The following is a 12,003-nucleotide window of genomic DNA, read 5'->3' on the forward strand; positions in this document are numbered from 1 at the left end:
TATGTCCATTTGCTTCATCCTGGAAATGCAAGTCCTGTCTCTGGCACACTATTAACCCAGCCAGGGTGAAAGGGAATGGTTGAATGTCCTGACTACTTATCTGTTGAGATACTGCCTATGTCTAATTAGACATTCACAAGTATTAAACACCTACCATGGGCCAGGCACTGTGGTAGGCTCTAAAAACATCGGGGGGACATGTTCCTTTTTTTTATTAAAAAAAAAAAAGATTTTATTTGTTCATGAGAGACCCACAGAGAGAGGCAGAGATATAGGCAGAGGGAGAAGCAGGATCCCTGCAGGGAACCTGATGTAGGACTTGATTCCAGGACCCTGGTGACATTGTTTCTTAAAGTACCTAAAACATTGTTCTATTCTACTTGTGTGCCTAAGAAATGCTCATTGATGATCTTCTGCATAGTTGGAATTTAAGGAAGGGCAGGGTTGATAAGAGGGTAAAGCATAGCTGGACTCCTTAGTTTCATGTATATGTGACCATTAAAAAGCCAGTGCCAACAGAGGCAAAATGACTATGGGACCATCGGTCTCAGATGGTAAATAACACGATTAATATTACAGATTCAATTCCTTGGGTAAAATGAGGATGAAAAGTAATTCCTCATCAGCTTAGTATCTGGCTCAGCAAAATAGTATGCTCAGTTTCAAAATTAATATTGCAGAAAATATCAAAGTGTGATTATTTATACTAATTGTTCAAAGCTATTAACCCTAAAAGATTATTTTTCTTGTTTTTATATTTTATGTTTATATCTTGGTTATAGCAAAACCAAGACATAATCAACAGTGGAAGAAGAGCCTAAAGGCTTTAAAATCATGTAGGGAAGAATCTATTTTTAGATTGTTAACGAATATATTTGGTTTTGAATTTTCAATTGGACACACTTCATTAATATATAGTGTAGAAATGTCAAGGAGCAGAGAGATGGGGTGGATTTCACTGTAACTCAGCATCTTGTTGGCTTGTTTTAAAAGAATCTTTACAAGTAGCCTCCACAGCTGGAGTCCCAGAGATGTCTAATGGTCTACATCGGAAGTGCCCTGGCTCCTCAGAGTGGCTTGTTGGCAAAAGCTGACCATTCCCATCAATGCAGGATCCAGAGTGACCTTTCTCTTTTACATAACTGAAAATATGCTGGTAATGGGAAGGGGGCAGGACACTTGTTCAGTTTGGAGAGTGCAGTGCGATTCAGCAAATGCCAAAAGTACCTCTGAGAGGCCGACAGGTGGACAACATCCTGCTGGGGATGCTGCAGAGCAGAAGAGCATGGGAGTGGTTCATGAATGCCCCACTGGGAGCAGGAGCTCGGGAGTCTGATGTGCATTTTCTTATGCACATGGAAAGTCCTGAGAGGGCAACAGAGGGGCTTTTGAGAGAACTGACGTTGGGCTCCTCCTGTCCAATGATGGGGCTACCCTGATCAGAGGACGCATCCTCCCTTAGGGTCAGCTGGAGGGAATACTTGAGCTCTTGTCACAGGGGCACCCCTCCTGGGTTTGCACCCTCTGCCAATTCTTTGGAACTCTCTGTGGGGCACTCTATGCCCCATACCACCACCCTCTAAAATTGGCATTTGTCAGAACGGGCCTACAAGAACATGAGCCCCGAGGGGTGGCCCCCATGGCTTTCTGCCAGGTCAGTGGAACAATGGACCTGGTAATGCGAGTGGCTGCCTGGTGGGGAGTGGCTCCCAAACCTAGGTCAGGGCAGATGGCTGAACCTTAGCAGTGCAACCAAAGCCATCTTGAGGTATTATCTATGAGAAACAGCTAAGTTCAAGAACATCTGGGGGAGATTGGAGAATGTGGTGAAAATGGTGTTTTCAGAGAGAGGAAGAGGAAGAGGGAAGACTGGGGGACAGGGGATGGGAGAGAGAGAGAGAGATTGGTGGTCACAGCTTCTGAGGACTTAGGAGGGACGAGATGGAGACTCTGACATCAGAATGTTCTGGTGAGCATTGCTTAAAAGTGAAATCATGATGGGCAAAAGAATGAATGCTGCTTTAAAGGTAATTAAGAGTCTCTTCACCAATCGTGCAGCAGATCTTTTATTTTAAAGTAACATCGTTTAAATTTATGCACACATAGAAGGGCAGGGAAATGATGAGCATATACACTTTTCCCAGTGAAATCTATAGGAATTATGACTTATCATCATCTAATTGTTTTAAAATATCCTTTGTTAGGGGCACCTGGGTGGCTCAGTCTGTTAAGCATCTGACTCTTGATTTCAGCTCGGGTCTTGAGGTCAAGCTGTGTTGGGGCTCTGGGCTCAGTTGGGATGTATGCTTGAGAGTCTCTCTCTCTTTCCCTCTTCTTCTCCTCTCTGCCCTCAAATAAATAAATACACATCTTAAAAAATATCCTTTGTGATTTACAAGTAGTAAGAGTTTGAGAGGAAGTTTGGTCTGGGCTCAGAATCTTCTTGTTAAGCTAAAGTTTGGCCATTTAAAGACCTGAGAAGCTACAATATTAGCAGAATAGTTTAGTAGGTTCTGTTTCTTTTATTCCAATTATTTACCTACAAGAAGACTGCATAATAATTATATTTTTACCCAGGGAATTCATATGCCTCTGGCGGGGGTGGGGGGACCCTCTTTGTCTTGAGTGGGTTTAAAAGTCAGTTGGCACCCAGGGGCCTTGGCTGCCCTCCAGGGGCTCTCAGTGACATAGATGGTTCCAGTGTGGGCCTGTCTGAGGTTCAAGGGGAAAGAGGGAATAAGGATAAGTTTAGTTTTTCTTTGAAGTTAATAACCTCTTACAAAGGCTTTTAGAACAGCAGACACCTTAAACAGCACTTAACGTCCCCGTTTCTTTCCCTGTGATGGTCAAATTCGAGGACACGTGGTCTGTGAGAGGTGGGTGTTGGCCGATCACCAGGGCATGTGTGCCAGCTGACACCCTGGGCAGGACCGGGTGGGACATGCCCCATCTCAGCCTCATTTGTCCCTCCTCCCAGCTGGGGGCCATGTGCAGAACAAAGAATTGCTGGCTCTCCCGAATGCCTCTTTCGCCCAGCCCAGACAGGAAGGAAGCCAAGAGAAATGTCTGAGTGGCTGATGTTTCTCTTTTCCATTCTACTGTAGGAGGCAGGAGACCCGTTTTGAATTAGCTCAGTTTTCTTGTTCAAAGGCACACTCTGCAGACGGCATTTGGAGAAGTCTGTCTGTAACAGTCTGTGTCTTCATGACCGTGACTTACTTGGGGAGTGAGACATTTTCCGGGACAGATTCTGCTGGTGATCTTGGACCAATTTGGAAAATGCTGTAGGGAGGAATATTCGCAGATAACGTTCAACTTGGGGTGATGTGTGGATGCTTTAAAAGGAGCCAAACCAAACAATACGTAACAGTGGCCTCATACTCAGACAACATGCCAGTCAGGGAGAGACACCGTCTATACATGGGGTTGAAGTACATGCTGGTGGGGACATAGGAAGAGGGGGATGAGCTCTGAGCATTTGTAGGCTGTTGCGTGCTCATTCTCTTATTTATCTTCCTGACAATGTTGTACAGTGAGATACTTTAGACTTCTGTTGTACCCATGAGAAAGTAGAATCAGGAAGGTGAAACCATTGGACCAAATCAGCCCGTATGTGTTAGAGCTGGAGTTTGCAGCCAGTTCCCAGCTCTCTTCCCAGCATCTCTGTGCTCCTTCCCTCCCTGTGGTTAGTGGCCACAGTGGCCTGCCAGATGTCTCGGTGTCTCAGTTGGATTTGAGAACGTTGGTTAGGTCCTCTCAGGTTCAGATGCTTCTGCTGTAAGAGCATCTAAATGGCCTTTTTTCTCCCAGAACTCTTGGAAACAATTTGAGAAGAACCAGAATAATAACCTGAGTTAATACAATGCAGGTTTCCTCAACAGCTACATCAGAGAATACAAAGTATGGGGCACTGGTGTCAGAGAACACAGGCATGAATCTAATGGCGCCATCTTGAGCAAGTTACACAACCCCTGCATTCACTTCCCCTTTGGTGAAATGGGGCTGATAATAGTTCATACTTCAAAGAGATATGGGTGAAGGAAGTAATGCAAATAAGTTCTTGGCACAGTGCCTGACACATGGGGAGAGCTACATAAAGTTAGGTGTTACTGTTATGTATAATGAATTAAATTAATTGGACAGATCTGGCTTTTTCCAATTGCCTTATCACTTAGGTTGGATTTTGTCTTGCCATGGGTGTCTAACAGGCTGACTTTGCATTTCAATTCCTTTATTCTCACTCTAAGTACCAAGCTTATGTGTTGATTACTCATAAGATATAGGAATTGCCTGGAAGGGTATTGTAGTAAATAAATAAACTTCTAAAAAGAAAACCCAATAAAGAAGAGCGTTTACTTGACTCTGTAGCAACGTAAACATGACCAAGTATTACTGCGTGAATCCATATTTATTTTCCAGTTAGCCTTGCTGCTTGTAGTTTGGGGATTTTAGGTTCTTGGTATATTTGTATTCCATCCCTGCTGTGGTTGGCTGTGGGTATAAAAACTTCTTCTTAATGTGACAATACTCTGGGAAAGAAGCCCCAACCACTGTCAAGAGTCATCCCAGAGTGTACAACACAGTTCTAATGAATATCTTTCTACTTTTCTCTGTTGAGGCTTCAAAGGACTAATGGGGAACTTACAGAATATATGTTCTAGTCATTCACAGACTTTAAAAAACCATGCTTAAACCCGAGTTTTTATTCTTTATTCTTTTTTAATTTTTAATTTATTTGAGAGAGAGTATATGAGCTTGAGTGGGGGGGAAGGGCAGAGGAAGAGAGATAAGCAGGCTGTCTGGTGAGCAGGGAGCCTGACCGGGGCAGGGCTCCATCCCAGGGCCCTGAGATCATGACCGGAGCCAAAGGAAGATGCTTACCTGACTGAGCCACCCAGGTGCCCCTTAAACCTGAGTTTAAAAGTCTTATGATCCCCACTGTCTTAGTCAGTTTTCGGTGTCACCCTCATGACTCATCTAACCCTAACTACCTCCCAAAGGCCCCACCCCCAATATGATCACAGGAAGAGGGGTTAAGATTTCAACATATAAATTTTGGTGGGGGACACAAGCATTCAGTGTACAGCCCCCACCTGCTCCCTCTTGTTTCAGGCTGAGTCTGAGGGTCATTTGCCATTTTTCACTGAACCTGCATTGCTATCTTTTACAGACAATTGAGCCTGCTTCACCCACCTGTTACGGCCCATCCTCTGTGGGTAGTTAGGTTGGTGCGCTCTACCTTTGCCACCTCATCAGGCAAACCTACTTACCTTACTTTCATAGAATTCGACTGCTCTTTCCTGTATGCCTTCTTTTCCACCTAGATTGCCACTCACATTCTTTGGCTAATATCCCATCTATTTCATTAAAAAAAATTCTGCTCTAGATTCCACCGTGAATCCTCCTAAAGTTTTCACTAGCCAATCCTACATAGTTTGTCGTGCTGATCATTCCAGCAAACAATTAACAAAGAGGAAGAAAGAAGAATGAGAAAAAAATAAAACTAATATTTGTTGAGTACTTATTATATAGCTGGACTTTAGGTTCTGTTATTACCATTTCTCAAAGCAGAAATTGAGATGGAAGATCTCATAGTTTTATTTGTGGCAAAGTAGGACCTAAATCTAGACCTGTCTGATTCAAAGGTCCATATTCTTTACATACTAGCAGTATTTATTTATACCTTTTTGTTGGGAATGATTCTTCCCTTTTGACCTGGGTCATTGCAAAACAACACAGATATAGAAAAACACATACAATATATATGTAGCTTAATGGAGTTTTATAAAGACTTCAATAAACACCCTTGTAAATGCCATGCAAATCAAGAAGTGGAACTTTACTGGGCACCCTGGGGGGCCTCTATGTGTGTCATCTCTACCACCACTGTCTACTCCCTCCCAAAATTGCCACTCTCTTGGCTTCATTATAATAGTCACTTCCTTGCATTTTGAAATGGTTTTGTCACTCAACTGTGCATCAAAACAGCATTTATATGATATATTTTTTAAGTTTTAAGAAGCAATTTAATTATAGATTGCCCTATATCCCCTTATTTTCCTTAAAACTTAAATGTTGAAGAACTGGGACATTTGAGTTTCCTAGAGTGAAGATTTATGGGACATATATGCATGGGACATTTTTACATGTGCTTCTAGCCTCTGTATTCTCTGCAAATTGGCAGCTGAACACAGAGGCTGGATCAGAGTCAGGTTTGATCTCTTTGACAAGTCCATTGGTGACCTTGTATTTTTTATCAGGAGGGACACAATGCCTACTTTTCACTTTTTTTGGGTGTTAGCAACTATTGATCCTCAATGCCTAAATCCAGTAATTTATAGTAATTGCCAAATGGTGGTTTTCTAATTATACTATTTTGTTTTTATTTCTTAGCTAGAGTAATTTTTTATAACATATGCCCCCCACCCCATCTACTATTTGGTTACCCAGAGGTATCATTCAGACAGAGAAAGTAGGATAAATCACTGATTTTGTCCTTTTATTTATCCAGTTTTTGAGATCATGCATTGGTTCTCTGTTATCTTCATAAAGTGAACACTTAAGAAATTCTTATAGACCCATGAATTTAAATACATATGTTAGATTTCAATCTACTGCAATTTTAATTCTTACTAAAGATCAAACAGGCCTTGAAAGCTTTCTTGATATCTGATATGTCAGAATATATCAGGCTTATATTCTTATCCTTACATTTCTTGTTCTACCCACTGCTCCAAGAAGGCCTTTCCCCTTTTTATTTTTATTTTATTTTTAAATATTTTTTTCTAATTGAAGCATAGTTGACTGATAATGTTATATTGGTTTCGGGTACCCACCGTGCCTTGTAGATAACAAAAAATGACATTTCAAGACTATAATCTAGGAACCCAGAATGCTTATTGTTACTGGATTGCTCATTTTTCCCCCTATGGTCTTCTGATGGATAGATCTGGGAAATAAACACAAGCATATACACATTTAAAACAATATATCTCATAAGTTCATATTGATATCTCCAAATCAAACTCAGTACTATGGGACTTTTACTTAAACAGGATGTACATTACATTTGTACCTTCTATCTTCCACATCAAGAAGGACACAGGGAATGAGAGAATTAGAATAGCCTATAATTACTTTTGCCTTTTCTCTTATTACACATGCACAGAAAGTCTAGGAGTAGCAATACTAATAGTATGTCACCAATTTTGATTACTAAGAATAGTTAAATAAAATTACTAAAAATTGTTAAAGCTTTTATTAAAAGGAATGAAAACCTAGCCATTGTATTCTCTCTGATGCAAAATATGTAACAACATCTATAATTTTTCAAAGCAATCCAATCTGAGTTTGCTCAAGTCTCTGAAATTTCTGGCAATTTATAGAAAATATGCTATTTTCACTCAGTATAATATCCTCCAGTTCCATCCACATTGAAGCAAATGGTATTCATCATTGAGTGAAGTAAGTCAATCAGAGAAGGACAAACATTATATGGTTTCACTCATTTGGGGAATATAAAAAATAGTAAAAGGGATTATAGGGGAAAAGAGAAAATGAGTGGGAAATATCAGAGGGGGACAGAACATGAGAGACTTCTAACTCTAGGAAATGAATAAGGGGTAGTGGAAAGGGAGGTGGGCAGGGGGATGGGGTGACTGGGTGACGGACACTGAGGGGGGCACTTGATGGGATGAGCACTGAGTGTTATACTATATGTTGGCAAATTGAACTCCAATAAAAAATATACAAAAAAAGAAAATATGCTATCTTCACTCTTCTCCCATTTTAAAAATGACTGTGTTATATCTATATTGCCAGATCATTTAGCTATTACATATTATAATCTCTCCTTTTAAATTTTCTTTTATTCTTAGTTCTCTAATTGATCATATATTTAATACTCATCATTTTTTGTTGATGCTGCTCTAGTCATTTTGTCTGTCTAAATTCATTGGATTCCTTAGGATAGGTTCATGGAAACAAGGCTGAATTTTTCATGTTAACAAGAGTTTGAGCACTTTTTACTTGAAAGTTCAGGTGTGCTGGGTATAAAATTATATTATATTATATTTTCTTTCCTTGCATATCTGAAACATGTTTCCTTATTTTTTTTGACACAAGAGTTGCTATTTTAATAGTCTGATGAAAACCTAATTTCACTCTTTTATAAATCACAAATCCTTTTTATACAATGTCAAATGATTTCTTTTTTCTTTAAAGTCCATGGATTTTCTTAGAATGTTGATCATTCTGTGTTGATATTCTCAAGGAATCGAAGAGGTCTTTCAATATGTGTGTGGTCTCATATCTTTTTTCTTTTAACTTTTCTTTTTTCTTTTAACTTGAGAAAAGTTCTAATTTTTTTGAGTTATTTTTATGATTTGTTCTGCTCTCTTGCTTTGGTTTTCTTTTTCAAGGACTTCTACATCCACATGTTAGATTTTCTTTGCTATGCCCAATATTTGTCATTTTCTCTTGAGGCTTTTGAAATTTCTTTACAAATTTCTTTTTTATTTAAATAAATTACTTCCTTTTTACTGTCTGAAGGGACTATTTATTATCTTTATTTGCTTTTGTGTTCCTTATAATTTATTTTCTAAAATGATCCTTTCTATGTATAATTTTTTCTTGAGTTTTAGCCCTACATTTCTGAGTTTTTCTAATTCTGATTTATTGTTCTTTTGCATCTCATATCATTTTCTCAAAGTCTTTATTTTGTTTTAAAAGAGTAAATTGCAGGGTTCTTTTTTTTTGAGTATATCTTTCTGGCATGTTTTTGTTGTCTGTAATGATGTTATTCTGATACATATTTTATTTTTTGATAGTCACTTTGTATGAGAACTGATCTATATATTTTTCTATCTCTCATTTTTATGTGAATTTGGTTTTCCTGAATTTTTAGATGGAGGGTAAGTTCATAGAGTTTTGCTAACTATGTGGAGCTCCCTCTTATGTTGTTTTTGTGGAATGTTAAAAAGACAGTGACAGATTGCTTCCTGAGATTTCATGACTCTCTTCCCTCTTCCATGTCCCACTTTTATCTGTACCTTTTCTTTCTTTTGCCTCTCTCATCGTTATCCTACTAAGTTTTGGTTGCATTTCTGACAGTGTCTCCTCATGGCCCCTTTCCTGGAAGGGAGATTTGGCTAATCAGTTCAGAGGGACCAACTTTATAATTACAGATTCAGCTGCTCTTCTCAGATTTGCCCATCATACTTTTCAGGAAATACCTGTTGGGTATTTTTGCATCTCCTGCTCCCAGGCTTGCTCTAATTCTTCCCTTGGATTCTGCTTCATAGTAGCCAGTAACACTCAGATATTGGGCAGTAGGTACTTTAGCACTATCCACTTATATTTTGGAACTTGTAAAGAAATCTCGTCATTTAGTTTTGTGACAAACTTGGCCCGTGTGTTTTAATTTTGCCATCTATGTGCTCTGGTTATGTCAAAATTCTGGAAGACCCAAAACTGTGCTGTTGACACCACAGCCATCCTTCCAGAATTCCTGTACTAACTGGTTTCATAGTACTTTACATCTGTGTTCCATGTGATGTTATACAAATCAGGCTGAATTCACCCAGTTTTCCCCCTGAGGCTGAAGGGCACCCGAGGACAGGAGCCATGCTCTTCTTCCTTCCACTAAAGCTTGTCACTGGACTGAATTGTGCTCTGAATGATAACGATGGACCTGCCTCCGAGTGACCATTTGTGTGGTAAATAACAACTGGTTAACACTTCCTTATTCAAATTCAAGAGGAGACCAGCCTTTGTCCTTTCGTTTTTCTCATATTCTCCAGAATTAGCAGCAACATCTGCAGCCAGATCCCTAGAATGTGCCTTTACATGTCCACTCTTCTCTGTTCTAACCCCAGAAGACTGAGTGTGAGCCAAGATTTAGAGTTAACATTGTCCCCCGCCCCCTGCTTTTATTTTTTTTTGCCTGTAAAACATTTGTTTAGTCTCTGTGTAAAATGTGCTGTTATAAAAGCACAAGGGCATACGTGTCTGAAATAACCTTAAGTGAAAAGAAGTAAATTAATTAGCATACAGTAGATTCTTATTGTTAAGTGGGAATGTAGCCCTTCCTGTGGGGATTGCTGTTAAACAAGATGATTGATAAATTGTTATATTCGCACAGTGTCGCTCAGTGATATAATCATGCCTTTTGTAAATATTTAGTCAAGAGAGCAATCCAGCTGTTCCCAGTCAGGTTTCATCCAGTGTCAGCCAATGCTCTGTGCCTCTGATTTATCTCTCGTGCTGTTTAAGCATTGAGGAAGCTCACATTTTTATGAGCCTCTAAATACCCATAATAGTAAATAGTGAAAATGATGGCTACAATAGCAATAGCCCAAGTAATTATAAAGAAGGATATCCTTGATGGCCAGAAATAAGAATAAAGAAGAGGCTATTTTTTTTTCTTTCTTTGTGTAGAAATAAATGTCACTACTTCTACCTTTAGAGCAGTGTTAATACCAAGAATCCCATCACCTCTCCTTAACAGGGTCATAAAAGACTCATGGATGAGACTAGAAAGTTCTGGTGAGCTGAATTTCTAACCTTTGACCATTTGTTGACTGAAGAATCAAGAAATGTTCTAGCATGTACTTTTCCATTCTCTCTTTTTGAGTTGTTCAATATGAAAAAAGTGCTTGTTTTAAGTATTTAGAATTATGGCACTGGAGGAGCCAGAATTATTTTCCTGAGCCCTGTGGAGGTAGGAGCAGTGAGGAAAGCTCCATGTGGAGCTGGGGGAGATGTAGTCTGTGGACACTAGTCCTACGAGAGGGGAGCAGGCTGGTAGAGGCATGGCGGAAGAGCCCCTTGGAGGCAGGCCCTGCGTGAGTCTGCTAGTGTGCAGGCTGAGTCTCCACCCCAGGCAGACAGGAGAGTAATAGAAGACAAGAGAGTCAGGCAGTATCTGGAGCTGTATGAATTAGCAGGCTTCTTAGTCTAAGAGCCAACAGGTAGAACAAAAGGAGAGCTACAAAATGCACCGGTTGCTCATGTTGTTTTCTGCTCTATTGAATAATTTGTCCAATTTCCCGTTGTTTGGAATCTAGACTGAAAGAACGTTAGAGATACTAATATTTTCATTTCACCACCATTGTTTTTTGGGTCACCTCAGCCAGCCCTTTACTCTAAGGGTAGAATTAAGGTAATTAGGGTAGGTAACAATTGGGTTTTTATAACAGAAAAATATACACTAAAAATATACAAGGTAAGTTTTTTTTTGAAAGGTCTTTATTGAAGCATGAGCTTTAGTTCAAGCTTATGTAGTTAATCATTATTTAGAGGTTTGTGTTATGTTTCCATTTATGTAATGAGCCACTGAACTTATTAAATATCTGTTCTGTTCATGGAGAGAGAGAGGCTCACTGCTTCAGAGGGTGGAAAAGGTGAGGCTAAAAGGAGGTTTTGGCTAAATTGATTCATGGAGAGGCAACAAGAACGCTAATACTAATTGTAATTCAGATGGATGATATTAAGTGAGTCAGTGTTGCCACTTCAAAAGGAAACAGTGGGAAGTGTGAGCCAAGAGTGGAGAAGTTCACCATCAAATGAAAGTCTGGTAGAGAGAGCTTCCCCAAAGATCCTGGCCAAGAGCTAGGCCATATTTTATGGGTGTAGTTGGCATGGTAGGAAGAGTGGGGGAAACTCAGCTGGGCCTGTTATGTGTCTTACAAAAACCACACAATTAATTAAAGATCTTTCTTGAAGGTAATATGACATTCTAAAGTCATATCTTTAGAGAACCTTTCTAGATTTTGATAAGCACTTCCTTGCCTAATGACCACCTTAGCTGTACAAGTAATAGGAACTGCAGTGAAAGACCCATTATTTACATTATTCCAACTGATATTTCCTCATAAATTACACTTTTGTTTTCCAGACCCATTACATTTCCTGTGTGGCTAATTATATTAGGCAGTTCCTTTAATTTACACACTGTTTCCTGCAATTTACACTCATTTCTCAGAAAATGCTTGGTAAGCATCC

This window comes from Vulpes vulpes, chromosome 1 (assembly GCF_048418805.1).
Source record: "Vulpes vulpes isolate BD-2025 chromosome 1, VulVul3, whole genome shotgun sequence".
Lineage (NCBI taxonomy): Eukaryota > Metazoa > Chordata > Mammalia > Carnivora > Canidae > Vulpes > Vulpes vulpes.